We start from the raw sequence: 15,790 nt of genomic DNA, 5'->3' as shown, positions 1-15,790 counted from the left end.
AGCGCTGAGGCGCCTCCCTTTTCTCTTGGTAGCGTCGGTCCGCACTCCCTGTGACCCAGGACGTCATGATGCCTGTCTGTTTTCTCAATGATAACTTGGCAGAAGAAGAGACAGGCTGCCAGGTTCTCCTCGGGTGGTTACGTGGTATGTGCACGTTTCTGTTTGCATGCGTTTCTCTCTCTTTTTAAAAATAAATATCTATATTTTAAAAAAAAAAATTCCCGGCACTGTCATGATCTGATCGCATTATTGCGTTTGCATAATTGACGCCTCTGGCTGTGTATATATGTGTGTATGTGCGTGTGATTTTTTTTCCCCTTTAAATCCTGCTGCTCCTGCCGCCGCCGCAGCCGCTGCAAAAGGAAAGCAAGCATGCGTTCATCTTTTGTCTTTCATTTTACCTTCAGGGTGACACTCAGTACCAACTGCTCCCTTCTGACCGTTGCCAATCCCCGCCTGGGCAAAATAAATTTGAAAAACGTGGGGGGAGGGGAACGAAGAGCCCCCTGAGCCCGAATGCTGGGGTTTCCTTTTCTTAGGCGATCGGATCCCAAACCAACCCGACCCACCTCCCACCCTGAAAAACCCTTCTCCCTTCTACCCACCGGGCCCAGGCAGAGAATCGGCACCAAGACAGCGAGGAGCATCCACCCAGGGCCAGACACTCATGTTCGCGGCTTGCACTTGCTGACTTGCATGTCTCGGTTGCATTCCCAGTGTGCAGGCCTCTCACAACTGGGGCTATTTTTGTCTCCCAGAGATGTTCTTTAAAGCCTTTTAAAAATGGGGAGGGGAGGGAAGCAGAAACAGAAAGAGCAAAGTCCAAGCTCCTATTTGAGGGGCCCTATGGACAAACCTAAAATTCAGGAAGGAGGGCCTCCTAGCATCAGACCCACCAGGGGAGTCTGGAAGGGCAGAAAGGATAGCTAGCTTTTGACTTATCCTACAGTGGAAGGAAAACTTTTTTTAAAAAATACAAAGATGTTTCTGTGGACTATTTACTGTATTTGTCACTTTTATAATTATTTTTCAGAATCAGTAGGAAAGGTCTCAAGAACAGTCCTTAATATTTACTTCAGCAAAAATAATGTATTTTAGATGGTATGACCACATGATAGGTAAAGCACAGATAACTTCTTATAATATTTACTTTGTCTTATTTGTATACTGTCTGGTATGTTTTATGTAACTTCTCTTAATCATAACATTGTGTATTTTACTCACCATGTGTATGTTCCTGATAAATAAATATCTAGCACCAGGTTTGGCTAACACTTTGTCCTTCTTTATCACTAATCACCCTTATAGAGTAGCAGAATGGGTTAAGGACTTTCGCCCCCAAAATTCCTGCTTGACCTTGGTCACTATCACCTATGGGTAAAATCACAGGCCCACTCGATTCCACATTCCTAAAAAATGACAGCAGAAGCCAAGGTTTCAAAAACTAAAGTGCCAAGGAGAATGTTGAATCTGAAAAAGCAGAGCTGCTTGAAAGAAAAACTTTTTAACTCATCTAAGGTAATCTGCAACTGCTGTAGTTTTAAACATAGTTAACCTTAAATAGGTAAACTATTGGAGAGCTGGCTAAGTTTAATGAAAATAGCAAGTAACTTGTTGGGCCTCTTTGCTTTAGCATCACAGTCCAAGAATCACTAGCAAATCCCACAGGGAAGACACTGTAATTATGCAAAGGCCAGACAATCAGAATTGGAGAAGAGCCTGGCTGAAGTAGTCTAAGAGGGTCAGAGGACTATTGACTAATGGCCAGATCCCAAGACTTGAGCAGTGCCTCTCCACCCTTGACAATTGGACATGGCTCCTCTGCCTCTGCTTATCAGTCTCCTTGGAATACCACAAGGATGAACTGTGCAGTCAAGCCCATGACTAGAGGTTACGAGAGTCAGTGTTTCTAAGAGGGCAAAGGCCTATTCAGAATGCCAGCAGAGACCTTCTATAGATGCTATTGGTAACTTTCCAATAACTAACCAAGAGGTACTTGTTAATATTCAATCTTATTCTCCAACTTTTTTAACCACCTCAGAATCAGACTCTTAAAGACCCACTGCAAAGGGAAAGTACCACAAAAATGTGACTAACTTTAATCCCCTGAAATCCAATTTCATTTTTTCTTTCCAGACAAATGCTGTCCCTGCTGTTTGTCACCAATCCACATGCCAGTGCAGGCGGCCAAATGGTTTCCTTCCCCAGGGTGAGATGTCTGAGAGCAGAGTAGAGTATTCAAGTGCTCCAGAGGTCTGAATAGACACTTTTTAAACTGAGATTCTCTCAGTTCAACTCTGCTTAAGAACAGCTCTCTGTTGTTTATTCAAGTTCAGACTCTCAGACTACTTTCAAGTCTTTATTGTCTGACTTCACGTAAAATATAATCATTTAATATTGTTGTAGTATGTTCAATTTAACTTCCCAACCAAATCAAGGGGCATAAAAATGCTTACTAAGGTAGATAGAACACATAGAAAGCAATGTAGTAAACCTTACTGTGCTCAGAACTTGTGAATAGAATTAAATCTCCTCAACAATAAGACAGGAAGACTGTTATTATCTCCTGTTACCTAGGGTACTGAGGCATAGAGAAGTTTTGTGCTTGAAGGTGCACAGCTGGGATTCAAATTCAGGAGCTTCCAGCTCCATCAGTCTTCTGCTTACCTACCTACCTTCCTGTTCAACCTACTTTCCAACTACTGGCATCATGGACTCTGGGTCCATCAGGGTGGTCAACCATTGTTCATCTCACAAGCCCCGTTAACTCCTATTCCAATGCCATTGCCTAAACATTTGATGTCCTCCTTCTGCCTCTTTAAATTCTATTTTCCAGGCAAATTCTATCCACTGGTCAAGGCCAAGCTCAAATCCTACTTTGCCCACAAAGCTGTTATTTATTATTCTTGGGTTTATTGATCATTCTCTCTCATTGTTCCACAATGTTCATATTACATAGAACATCACTGTTCTCTAATTGTTTCTGAGGTTTGTTTTTCAATCCCTTCTTCACCTCTCAATTCCTTTCTGACAGTATTATGCATTTTTTTCTCTGTCTTTTCCTGTCTGCCTACCATAGTGCCAAGTACAACAGTGGCTCTCATTAAATAGCTTCTGATACATTAATTGACACAAAACTGCCCTTTGGATAGCTAGGATGCCACTTTTCAATTTGATAATATTTTTAAGTTTTATGTAACAAAGGCTTTATCCTTTTAACTAAAGAAACTATAAACCTGTTTCTGCCTATTTCAGACAGTCCCTTGAAAACAATCAAGTCAGATCAATGACAAAATTATTTAACTGGAAAAGCATATTATGATGAAGTAGAAGTGGATGTGGGGGTGAAGAGGGTGGACAAGTATATAATTGTAGTATTTGGAAAACTATCGTAAAATTAATCCTTATGGGGGTTTTAGCTGTTATGAGCCTTTGTATGATCCGTTTTGCATTTTCTGAGTTAACTATGCTTTTTGATTTAAAAGATAGAACAAGCGGGAACTGGTGGCCAGAAGACGTGTAAGCTCACCTTCAGTTGGCAACTGGTCAGCAATGTGTGACCTCTGCAAATTATTTACCCATGCTTGGCCTCAGTTCCTTGCCTACGCAAGATGGAACTAATCTCCAAGGTTCTTGCAAAGGCTCAACTAGAAGGAGACAAACAGCAAGCAAGAATATTTGGCCCATGGTGGGATTGATTTTTTGGAGGATACTACAAAGATTCTAGAGAACTCAGGTAAAGTTAGCCAAGTTCATATTCCACAGTATAGTTAAGGGTAGCTCAGAAAAACTAAGTTCATATGCAAAAGCATATTCAAATTCATATTTTCCAAGTGTCCCTGTTAGACAAGATAAAATTGTTAATGACCACATATAGCAGCAGCCTATCATTTCAGCCAAAATGTTGTTAGTATTCATACTTGCCTACAACTTCTTTTCTAACATGACTACATTGTTGTATGAACCTAATTTGATATAATTCAGTCTGTGTTGCCTGATGTCTTCAGTTTACAGGTAGTTTGAATTGAATCCTGATGCTAGTTGAAAAGCAGAGATCTACCAATGAACAGACTCGAGTGCTAGAACTGAAGGGGACTTTTGGCATGTTTCCTGATTGGAACTAATTTCAGTAAGCCTCTCTTTGCATTCCTTTCCTTATTTATTCCTCCTACTTCATGTGTTTTTATTTGTGGTGCTGGGGATTGAACCCAAGACCTCATACATGCCAAGCAAGTGCTGTACCAGTCAGCTAATCCCCAGTCCTCCTTATTTATTCTTAGGTATCAGATGGTTCTATTCATTCATTTTCTAGCCAGGTTTTTGTTGTGGAAATGATATAGTAGAAATGAAAAGGACGCCATTAATTCAAATAGAATATTATGTCAGATGTGCTTTGTTGTATACCTGAGTTATGTTTCTAAAATGTTGCCCAAAGGAAATAGAGCATGTGGAGACAGGAATTCAGGTCCCATGGTTGAGAACCCAAGTTGATTCCTACCACAGTTTACTAGTTAAAAGGACTTTACCAAGTCCTAGAGCTTGGAAGAACCAATTACCCTGTCCACAGTATGTGGTACGGACTCTGGGAAAACAGACGGCTAATCACATCTCAACAAAGAACCAAATTCATTAGAACACTTACTTAAAATAGAAATGTATGGCATACCTCTGACATAAAAATAATTTCATATCAGACAGGGGTCCTCAACCAGGTGTCATGATAGCTGAAACCTGGAGATCCATAGCTGGGTTACAAAGATCTTAAAGTTGTAGGCCATGTGAGTGTGTGTATATTGTTCTCAAGAGAAATCCATCACGTTCATCACATTGCTTTATGATTCCAGAAAGGTTAAGAACAACTTATCTAAAAACAACTTGTTTTAAAGGAACTTAAAAAAGATGCATATTCATTTAAGCCAGACGTCATGCTGGCTGCAACATAGATAATATAATAATCATCAGTATTCAGAATAATGACCTTGAGACACAATGAAATCCTCAAAGAAATTCCTTTAATTGACAATGGGAAAACACAGCAGCCTATTCTAAAGATTTGAATGCTGAATTGAAATGAGGTTTCTGTTTTGGTCTAAGCTGGTTGGGCAAGGTGGATTAATGTAGGAGAGTGAGGAGAACAGTCATTGTCTCGAGGAGTAGTTAGGAGTCCACTGCAATTGTGAGGTGGCAAAGAATGAGGATTGGAAGCAAAATCATGGCAGTGGGGGAGGAACTGGAGGGATGTTTGGCAGGGGACTAGAATCCACAGACTTTTGTGTCTGGTTTAGACAACGGAGTTAAGGGTATGTTATTAAAAAGATACAAAAAAACGGTTAAGAAAATAATTAATTTGGTTTGAGATACGTTGCATCTAAAGCCCTTCAGAACAGCCTATTTCCACCAGCCCTGGGAAAGATTAAGAACAGATTTGTGGCTGGAGAAATTTATTTGGGAATCATCAGTGAATTGGGGTCAGCTTACGCTGGTAATAAAGGTAATGAAAAATTACGAACATAAATTACTTAGGAGAGTCTGACATAAAGTTGTATTTATTTGAATAAGATCTAATATGTAGAATGTAAAATTACATAACACCCAAGGCAAATGGTATTAGTGATTTTTAAGTATTTGTAGACACCTGTACTGTACCATAAATTTCTGAAAAAGCACTGTCCATCTCAGAGTTCTACTCCAACATGAGGTTTTCTGGAGTTTTTTCAAGTCACAATTTTCCATTTGAGATACCACTTTCACTGCCTGGGTGTCGAAGGGAGAAAGAATTTTCCTTGGCAACCAGGTTCAACTGGAAAAAATAATCAAGATGTCACCCGATGCCACAAGCTACAGACTATGTTTTCACCTCTGTGGATCTGCCAGTTGCTGAAGCAGCAGAGGAAACTCAGTGTCATGGAAAGAACACTAAACTTAGAGTCAGAACCCTTGAGGGCGAGTCTCATTCCTACCTCTTACTGCTATTGCAATGGTGGCCATCCACTCAACTTCTCCTTGTCTGGATTTCCTCTTTAGTCATTGCCCTACCATCACTGGGTCATGATTCCTACACTGTTTTGGAGATCCCCCAATGGGCTGGCATAAGTGGGCCCACTACAAGCTTCAAAAGTCACCTCTTCTCTGAACTCCTCCACAGTGATGCTTCCCTGCTTCTCCACTGTAAGTCCAGTGTGGTGAACACTTCTTTGTCCCCACTGCCACCGACACACCTATAGTACACAGAGACCTACGCAACTATACTCTAATTATCATTACTCTGTCTGCTCAGAAGTCTTGGCTGTCTTTAATGTAACAGATGTTTTAGTTATCTTTTGACTTGTAGAGCCCAGCAAACAGTAGATGCACCATAAGTGCTAAATGAATAAACAATTATCAGAGAACACTTGTTCGCACATGTTCCCATTATGTGAAAATGCTTTAGGTAAGCTGGAAAACGGGAATCGCTGGGCCAGCCTTACTGATGGGCCACAGACCAGAGTGCTTCACTCAGAAGAGCCTCTTATCATAAAATTTCTACAATTACTGTGTACTGGCCTATAAATTCCCTTAGAATTTCTTATAGGGGAATAAAGGCCTTCATTTCTCAAACAGATTTAAACTTAAAATGCAAATCCTATTATCTCTTCCTCAAAAAAATGTTAACACTGGTTTCATATGACACTGATATAAACATGCTTTATTTCAGGTTTTTCCAGAAAGCTGAGGAAAGAAAAACGAAGATGATGGGAAAAAAATACTGTAAACCTATAGGAGAATTCACTGACTGTGGAGAGGACACAGAAGGCACTCCAAATGTCCCATTTTCAAATTCCTAAAGAATTTTCTTTAGCCTTCTAGGATTATGTATTTTACCTTCCAAATGAAAAATGTAATCTTTAAGTACCAGGGTTTGGGGAGGTTTAAATGACATGATGCATATAATGGCACCATGCTTTGTCAAAGTAGGTAGCTGATAAACAATTCTCCCTTCTTCCTTCTTAGAGAACAAGAGACTCAAGTTCATCAGTTTGTAACCATAATCAACTTGTGAGCTTTTCTCTTGGCCACTGCTACAGTTTGGACATTAAATATGCCCACAAGGTCCATGTGTTGAAGGCTTGATCCTTAGTCTGTGGTGCTGGGAAAATGGTAGCACCTTTAAAAGGTAAGGTCCAGTGGAAGGAAGTTAGGTCGCTGGGGACATGCCGTTGAAGAAGGTATTGGTACCTGACACTTTCCCTTGCTCTCTTTTGTTAACTGGCTGTCACGAAGTGAGCAGCTTATTGCATCTCGTACTCCTTCCATGATGTGCTGCCTGCCACAGGCCCCAAAATGATAGTCCAACCAACCATGAACTGAGACCTCCCAAACTGTGAACGAAAATAAAGCTTTCCTCCTATTAAGTTGATTATCTCGGGGGTTTTGTTACAGTAACAAATTTAACATAGCCAGATTCCTAAAAATGAGGAACACAAAGACTAACTTATGTCAGTAGTTGCCAAACTTGGCCACACATAAAATCACTTAGGAAGATTTTTAAATTCCTGATGCTTGAATCACACCCCATAGCAATTAGGTCAGAAAAGTCCAAGGTTCAGAATCAAGCCATAGTACTTTTGAAAAATTCCCACATGATTTCAGTGTATAGCAACGTTTGAGCTACTGCAGAGAAATGGCCTGTGGCTGGCTAATTTAGCAATGGGAGCCTAATGGTAACAGGACCCAAGTTTAGACTCTGATCCAGAACAGGATAGTTCTTAGCTCTTGCACAAATCCAGAATGTTAATTCAATCCCTTTTCCTTTTCAGTGATCCTCTGGCAAAGCTCTTTGTAAATGAACAGTAGACAGAAGAACAGTGAATTGACTCATCCCAAGTACCCAAACAGCAAATAAAAAAAAAAAAAAGCACACAAAACACCCATGTCTGTATTACTTTTTAGTTTACCAAGTGCTATTAAGCGTTATTTAATCTTCACAATAACACTGCATAGTTGGCATTATTATTGTTTATAGATTTAAAAAATATGTCAAAAACTACAAGGAAGTTCACCTTGCTCTGGGACAAAGTGGCAGATTCAAGGGTTTTACCGAGGCCCAGGACTCTGGAATCAATGCTCTTTACCTGAACCATCCTGTCTGGTAAACCCCACTAATCACCACTCAGCAAGATCACATCCACAGCTGAGGGTGAATTCAGAGCTATGGTCGAGTTTCTCTAACATACCTGGAAGGAAGAAAGGAAAGAGAGGGAAGGAAATATTGTTAAATGTATCTGAATTAAACAGATTTAATTTTATCAGGCCTTTGCAAATTATTTAATATGCTAATAAGCACTGCAAATGTCTAAAACAAACATATAATTTCTAAACTGAGTGGTGAAACTCTTTCTGGCTCACATTTCTCAGGACCAACATCCCAAGGAACACCAGTGATAACAGTTACCATCCTCAGTTCCTTCTAAACAGCGTTCAGTGTCGCCCTTTTTAGGAGGACCCACTCACCTCCCCACCCTATTTAAAACTGAAACATCGTCTGTCCCTAGCCCACTGCGCCCCTCCTACTCGCCTGCTTTTATTTTCCCCTTTGCCCTCAACACCTTCAAATACTTGATAATTTACTTATTCATTCTATGTATTGTCCTCACCCTCTATGTCTGCAAGCTCCATGGGAGCGGAGCATTTTCTGGCTGTTATGGTTTAGCTATGAGGTGTCCCCCAAAAGCTCGTAAGACTGTGCAAGAACACTCAGGGTGAAATGTTTAAATCATGAGCACTCTGACCTGATCAGTAGATTAATCCATCTGCGTGGATTAACTAGGTGGTGACTATAGGCAGGTAGGGTGTGACTGCAGGAAGTGGCTCACTGGAGGGAGTGGGGCAGCTGGGGTGGTCTACCTCTAGGGATTTATATTATGTCCCTGATGGGCAGACCACTCTCTGCTTCCCAATTGCCATATCCTGAGCAGCTTTCCTCTGCCAAACCCTTCTACCATGATGTTCTGCCTCACCTGGGTCCACAGCTAGGGGGTTGGCCGACCATGAACTGCATCTCTGAAACCATAAGCTAAAATAGACTTTTTCTCTATATTGTTCTTATCAGAACTTTTGGTCACAGTGATGAAAATGCTGACTAAAACATTTACTTTTTTTTCTCACAGCATTATCTCCTGTACCTAGAAAAGTAACTGTCATAGAATAGGTGTTCAGTAAATGTGTGGTAAAAAAATGAGTGATTAGCCAAAGAGAAAGGCACCATGGGAAAAAATCAAATGACGGCAATAGCTCCATAATTAGATCCCCTTTAAAAGCACCTTTGTTTTCCAGTTCTAGTTATCCTTCACAATGATCTAAGGAAGTGAGAAAGCGATTCGATCTGTAAGCAGAGCAAAACACTGGTTAAGCAAAATGATTGTTAAATTTGAATTGATCCTTTTAATTTTCTGTGTAATTATTATGAGAGAAAGCGTCTAGAATGGCGGTTTCCAACAGCAGATGTGAAACCTCACAGAAATGTGGTCAGTCATGAATTGCACAGAGACCTACTATATATCAGCCCAGGAAACTACCATCTATCCACCAAAACCAGACCAAGCTGATATATAAAAATTTAGCAGATCCCTGGCATAAGAAAATGTGGATTCAGATCTCCATAGGGTCAAATCATATTCTGGAAAAGTGTTCTGTAGAATTCTAATGGAAGTCAGCCTGTAACACAGGAGTGAGTTGGGGCCTCCCCTCCCTTTCACATGGGCTCTGATACATAATAACAATTCTTTGCATCCGTGTAGAGCTCTTTTCTGTAAAGGTCAAAGTGCTGTGAACAATTCAAATATAAGCAGGGATGATGATGGTCCATCGGGCTCAGAAAATGACCCAATTGACCGATTCCACTCCAAACACTGAGAGTAACAATGAAACGGAGAATACATAGTAATAATGCTGGATGAATGCTCCGTTCCTCTACGTTTCCCTTTTTATCCAGAAAAACCACATTTATGAAGGAAGTTCTTTTAGTAATAAAAGTGGTATTTATTAAATACACTAGAAACTACACATCCAAACTAGCATTTCCCTTTGAAATAGTCACTTGGGGAGGCTATGTAATTACCTCAGTGATCTTGTGATTGCTCTAAACATTTTGGGAATTTCTCTTTTAAAATCACCTTCATAGCTGGTTTAGGACTCATACAGAAAAGCAATATCATTTCTTTATGGCTGAACTTTATATAACGAAAATACCACATTTCAATTCCCAGCAAACTGGGTTGGTCAGTGTTGTGGGTCTCAAGCGGGCCACCCATTGATTCTCCAAGGTATGTATTAGAGACACAGCATACGAGACTGACCCCAATACACTTTTTTTTTTTTCAGTAGTAGAGTCAGGGCTGAGAAGTGGGAGTTTGTTTTGAATGATCCCTGACATCCAGTTTTCGTTATGGACTATGGGCTAGAATGCCTGGGTTTGGTGTCTCAACACCATCCTGAGCCAGTTAGAATAGTTAATGACCTCAAAGTCTAAACTTCTAATACCCACTCATTTGCCACACATCACCTATGGAACTCTTGCTCTTGGTTTTATAAAGGGGAAACTTTTCTCAAGTCTTGATGGTTAAGCTCAAAATCATACCCCCATTGGACACACCCTCTCTTGGATGCTGTCTTGGTCAATCTCAGAACTTCAACCTTTCATTTGGAGACAGTCCCAGAATGGAGTGGAAGCTCTAGAATAAAACTGCCTGGAGTCAAACCCTTACTCATTATTCAATCAGGTGACCTGAGGCAAGTTACTCAGCTGCTCTGTGTCTCAGTTTCCTTATCTGTGAAATGTACCTACTAATAGTACCTACCTCCTCGGTGGATTGAGTGGATTGAGATAATGTATATACAATGTTTAGCACAGTGCTCAAAGGTTTCAATAAATAGTAGCTATTAACACTTTTGATACTTATGTGCTAATGTTCCTTAACTCATAAATTCTAGATCTGAAATTCCCTTCCTTCCTTAATATTAATACATAGATACTCACTAACATTTCAAGCTGACTGGATAGAAAATTCAATTAATTATTGGCCCAACTTTCCAAAATCTTCTAGCTTCTCAGCTCCCGATCTTAGTTCAAGGTATCATATAGTAGGGTGGTTCAGTCCTGAAACAAAATTGATCTCAGATTCCTTCTCCTATCTTACTCTAACTCTCACACCAACAAATACACATGACCATGTGCATCAACAACATCATGTTGATTCTACTTTGACAACTTTTCTTTCCATTCATGTGTGTGTATGTTGAAACAACATTTATTAAACTACTACATGCTGGGTCAAAACATAGTACATGCATTAGCTCATATAAATCTTCTAATAATCCTATGATTTAGGTGCTGTTTGTTATTTCCATTATAAAGATTTTAAAACTTAGGTGAAAAGAGATTAGGAAATATGCAGAGGTCTAATCAGCAAATAACTCTGGAAACCTGCAGTCAATTCTGTCAGTAATGGCCCCAGAGCATTGGTCTTCACGACTACACAGCACTGCTAAGATTTTTCAAGTAATAATAATTAAAATGTATTGCATTCTCAACATAACATATTCTCATAGAAATCCTCTGATGTAAATGCTGTTAAAATCCCACTTTTCCAACCTAGATGCCCTTCAATTGATGAATGGATAAAGAAACGGTGGTATATATATACAATGGAATATTACTCAGCCATAAAGAATGATAAAATTATGGCATTTGCAGGCAAATGGATGAAATTGGAGAATATCATGCTAAGTGAGATAAGCCAATCTCAAAAAACCAAAGAATGAATGATATCGCTAATAAGTAGATGATGACACATAATGGGGGGTGGGAGGGATTAGTGTTAGGGTTAGGGAGTGGGGCAAGAATGGAGGAAGGAAGGACTGTATAGAGGGAAAAGAGGGGTGGGAGGGGTGGGGGGAAGGGAAAAAACAACAGAATGAATCAAACAACATTACCCTATGTAAATTTATGATTACACAAATGGTATGCCTTTACGCCATGTACAAACAGAGAAACAACATGTATCCCATTTGTTTACAATAAAAATTTTTAAAAATCCCACTTTTGCTGGGTATGGTGGCATATGCCTATAATCCCAGTGATTCAGAAGGCTGAGGCAGGAGGATTGCAAGTTCAAGGCCAGCTTCAGCAATTTGGCAAGGCCCTACACAACTCACCAAGACCCTATCTCAAATCATAAAAAGGGCTGGAGATGTAGCTCAGTGGTAAAGCTCCCCTAAGTTCAATTCCTAGTATAAAACAAAACAAAAACACCACTTTTACAGACTAGGAAATTCAACCCAAAGAGTATGAGCTGCCATTTATCCAGTTCAGGTCTCCATTGTGAACTATCTGACCTAATGAAACTACCTCCCAGGTCTTCTCTATACCTCCAAGTTAAAATTTTCCCCATCTGCTTCACCCTCAGATTTCAGAATAACCTTCCCAAAACTCAGTCCTTGTCTTTTATTTTTTCTTTAACAAATAGGTATTGAAGACCAACTATATTCAAAGCAATGTTTTTCTAATCCACCATTCACACATTCAAGGTAAATCTGACATGGCCTTGGCCTATAAGAAGCCCTTACAGTTTGGGGAAACAGGCACATAAATAGATAATTTCTACTGTTATATGGGTCCTGTAGAGGTACCCAGGAAAGGGCCTCTAATGCAACATGGGGTGAGATGATAGGAGTCAAAGACCACTCAGGACAAGATCAGAGACCTAGAGAGTCAGCCAGGCAGCTGAGGGTGGAGAGATGAGGAGGAAAAAGAGAAAGAATGCTTAGAGGTAGAGGGGAAATACTAACACAGAGACTGTTGTGAGTAGGAGACTGTAAGAAACTCCATGTCAAGTAATTCCATGCCATTCCATGTCAGAGGGGAAAACTGACCTCAGATTCCTTCTCCTATCTTACTCTACCTCTCACACCAACAAATACACACACCCATGTGCACATTAAGTTTAGTCATGTCGATCAGGGATACTTGGTTTACACATAAGGACATGGTCTTTGTGTTTATTATGTGTTTATTGGAGCTTGTTGGAGGAAATGGGGAATTGATGGAGAGTATAGGAGCTAAAGCATCATCCTCCTGTGGTCAGAAGTGGCACCCCCATTAGTGCTACTAGGATGTGAAGTATGAAGCAGAGAAAGGCAAAAGAGAGGGCTTCCCAGTTGGCTTGAGGTGTCAGGACTTCACGCTGCAGTGGACAGCAGTTAAAGGACATTTTAAAAAGGAAATTACATGATTGAATTTATGCCCAAGAATACTCAGATGACCAATGCTACTCCCAGCCACACAATCCTAAAGCACCTTCCTCATGTCCTAAGGTTGTTTAACCTCTCCAACACTCCAGGAAGAAAAATCAGGTACAAAGGCCCTGAGGAATCAGCATATTTGCTCTATTCAAGAAAGCAAGTAGCATTGGGGGTCGTGACTAAGTGACAGAGTGCTTGCCTGGCATGTGTGAGGAGCTGGGTTCAATCCTCAGCACCACATAAAAACTAATAATTAATTAGTAAATTAAAAAAAGGTATTGTTTCCATCTACAACTAAAATATATTTAAAAGAAAAAAAGAAACAAGTAGTCTCCAAGGACTGAGGCATTATCAAAAGTAGGACAGAGTCGGGAGCTGGATAAAACAGAGGAGGAAAGCAGAGAGCAGAGCCACTGGAGGGTCTCCAATAGAGGAGCAACCTGATACCATTTTGACAAGAATCATCGTTTGCTCTAATCCTGGATGCTATCAAACACAAATACACTACAACTATTTCTAGAATAGGACTCTATACTCAAAATGTTCTCTAGAGCCCTGTTTTTTCCACAGCACCTATTCCTTCTAAAGCTCCACAAAAATTCTTACGTCTGTTCTTTCATATACTTAACTTTGGCTAAAAAAATTAAATATGACCAAGGTCGAAGATGAGACTATATTGTGTGTCTCCTGTAGCCTCTTAAAAACAGTGCTGGAATGAGAACCCTGCATTGCTGGGAGCATCCCTTAGATTTCTGGTACCTAGTAAGGGTTTAACCATTTGGGAAAAGCCCAATAGGCTATTATTTAAAACACAAATGAAATGGGAGAGGAACAAATAGAAAGCCATCATGCATCAACTTAGTGAAGAGGGAAAAAAAAAGTCTTAGAGCCTAGACTCAGAAAACTTGGCTTCTAGATATGTCTCCATCACTCAAAACTTAAGGAAACCTGGAAGAAAATAGTCTCTTTGAAGAGAAGTCACAGTTTTCTCAGTTATAGTGTATCTCCTATCCAATATTTTGAATTTCACAATAAAAATACGATAAACCGTATGATTTCAGATTTCAGATTCATAAAGCTCTTACTATGGATGAAGATGCCACAGTCAATAAAAAATCTTGGGAAAGACTTCAATGATGAGTTAACCTACAGGAAAAAGCTTTAGGATGATCATGGGTTAAGCATGCTCCATGTGAATTCAGTGGGATTATTAAAATACAACATTCTATCTATTCCCTATTCCCCGTGACCTGTTCATTCCTAAAGATGACCCCATCAGACCCACATACAAATTCAGTTTCACGCCAATATGCCTCCAGTCCAAGAAGGTGAATATTAAATCATGGTTATCATTCTTCTGGTCTTATGCTGACCAGATATTCTAACTCTAGTAACTAAATTCCGTTTCTATAATCACCTTACTACTTTGCTCTAAGAATAACCCCAGTAGCCAATTCTTAAAAAATCAGTTATTAAACGCTATACTCTTAGTGTGTTTCAGGCATGTGTTAAGCACTTGAACATCACAATAATCCTCCAAAGTAGGTGCTATCTCGTTTTACAGACTTTGTAGAAGTTGGAGTTTAGAGAGATTAAGTACTTTGGCAAGAGTCAGTAGTTAGTTAGTGGTGGGGCCAGCATTCAAATTGAGCTGTTTATCTCCCCAGCCTTAGTCAGAATGCTCTGGGGGCTCAAACCTGGCTCCTGAATGTTGACCCTGTGTGGGAGTTCTCTCTAAAGCCTGCAGCCTGTATCTGGGTCACTGCCAACTGGTCTCACCTGGACTTCCTGGATAGCTGGGAAGGCACTACCTACCACTTGCTGGACTTCCTGATGCTGACTCCTGCAGGAACCCCAGCCTGTCTCCATGGTAACAGATTTTGCACACTATTCTGCTTAGATTTTTCTCCTGCAACCTGAAAGTGGATAATCAGCCTAACACCTGCCCTATCCTAGTACCCACCTCTAGTCTCAAGTTTTAGTCTTTTCCAGCTGGTCATTTCTAAGCACACGAAGTTGTTAGTTGTGTGACCTTGGAGTCTCTTAGGGGGCAATGCTAGAGGTCATGACATAGATACCAATAAACATACTCACTTACACCCTATGTCACTTTTTAGAGAAACAAAATAAACCTTTAAACTTTATAATCATGTTAAGAACCAAACCAGAATGACTACATCAGGACCAGTGAATTCAGTTGTCTGTGTGGAAGTCAAAGGTCAATGCAACATTCCCAAATTGGTAACCAAAATGACAGATTTAATTTGCCATGAATTAAAAAAAATGTGTTTTTTTTCAAAGTCAAATATATATATATATATATACTTATATGTGTATATATATGTTTATATACACTAAAATTCTGAGAATAATGAATACAATAATCTCTGAGCTACAGATTTCAAACAATTTCCAAACAAGGGTGCCACTGTTTTTGAAAGGAATGCTACTTGGATTCTCAATATAGAACTGAAATCAAAGGGGAGAATCTCTAATTGAATGGAAGCATGAT

The 15,790-nt window shown here is 39.9% G+C and overlaps 1 protein-coding gene and 1 long non-coding RNA gene across 7 annotated transcripts in view; one reads left to right on the top strand and one right to left on the bottom strand.

Annotated features, from left to right (window-relative positions):
• ESRRG (estrogen related receptor gamma) overlaps positions 1-15,790 on the bottom strand; it is a 591,202-nt gene that overhangs the window by 548,446 nt on the left and 26,966 nt on the right. The gene's annotated exons all lie outside the window — the stretch shown is intronic.
• On the top strand, positions 6-7,092 carry LOC306641859. 4 transcript variants are annotated; one of them, XR_013758311.1, is made up of 6 exons: positions 101-144; positions 2,137-2,253; positions 4,008-4,129; positions 5,739-5,943; positions 6,025-6,168; positions 6,695-7,092. It is a non-coding gene; the product is annotated as an uncharacterized lncRNA (long non-coding RNA). The 4 variants fall into 4 exon arrangements; XR_013758312.1 differs by having other exon boundaries at positions 130-144; positions 2,137-2,209; XR_013758310.1 differs by lacking the exon at positions 2,137-2,253 and having other exon boundaries at positions 6-144.

The sequence above is a fragment of the Sciurus vulgaris genome (genome assembly GCF_902686455.1).
Source record: "Sciurus vulgaris genome assembly, chromosome: 12".
Lineage (NCBI taxonomy): Eukaryota > Metazoa > Chordata > Mammalia > Rodentia > Sciuridae > Sciurus > Sciurus vulgaris.
The sequence above is the reverse complement of the archived record's forward strand: the minus strand, read 5'-3'. Positions and strand labels throughout refer to the sequence as shown.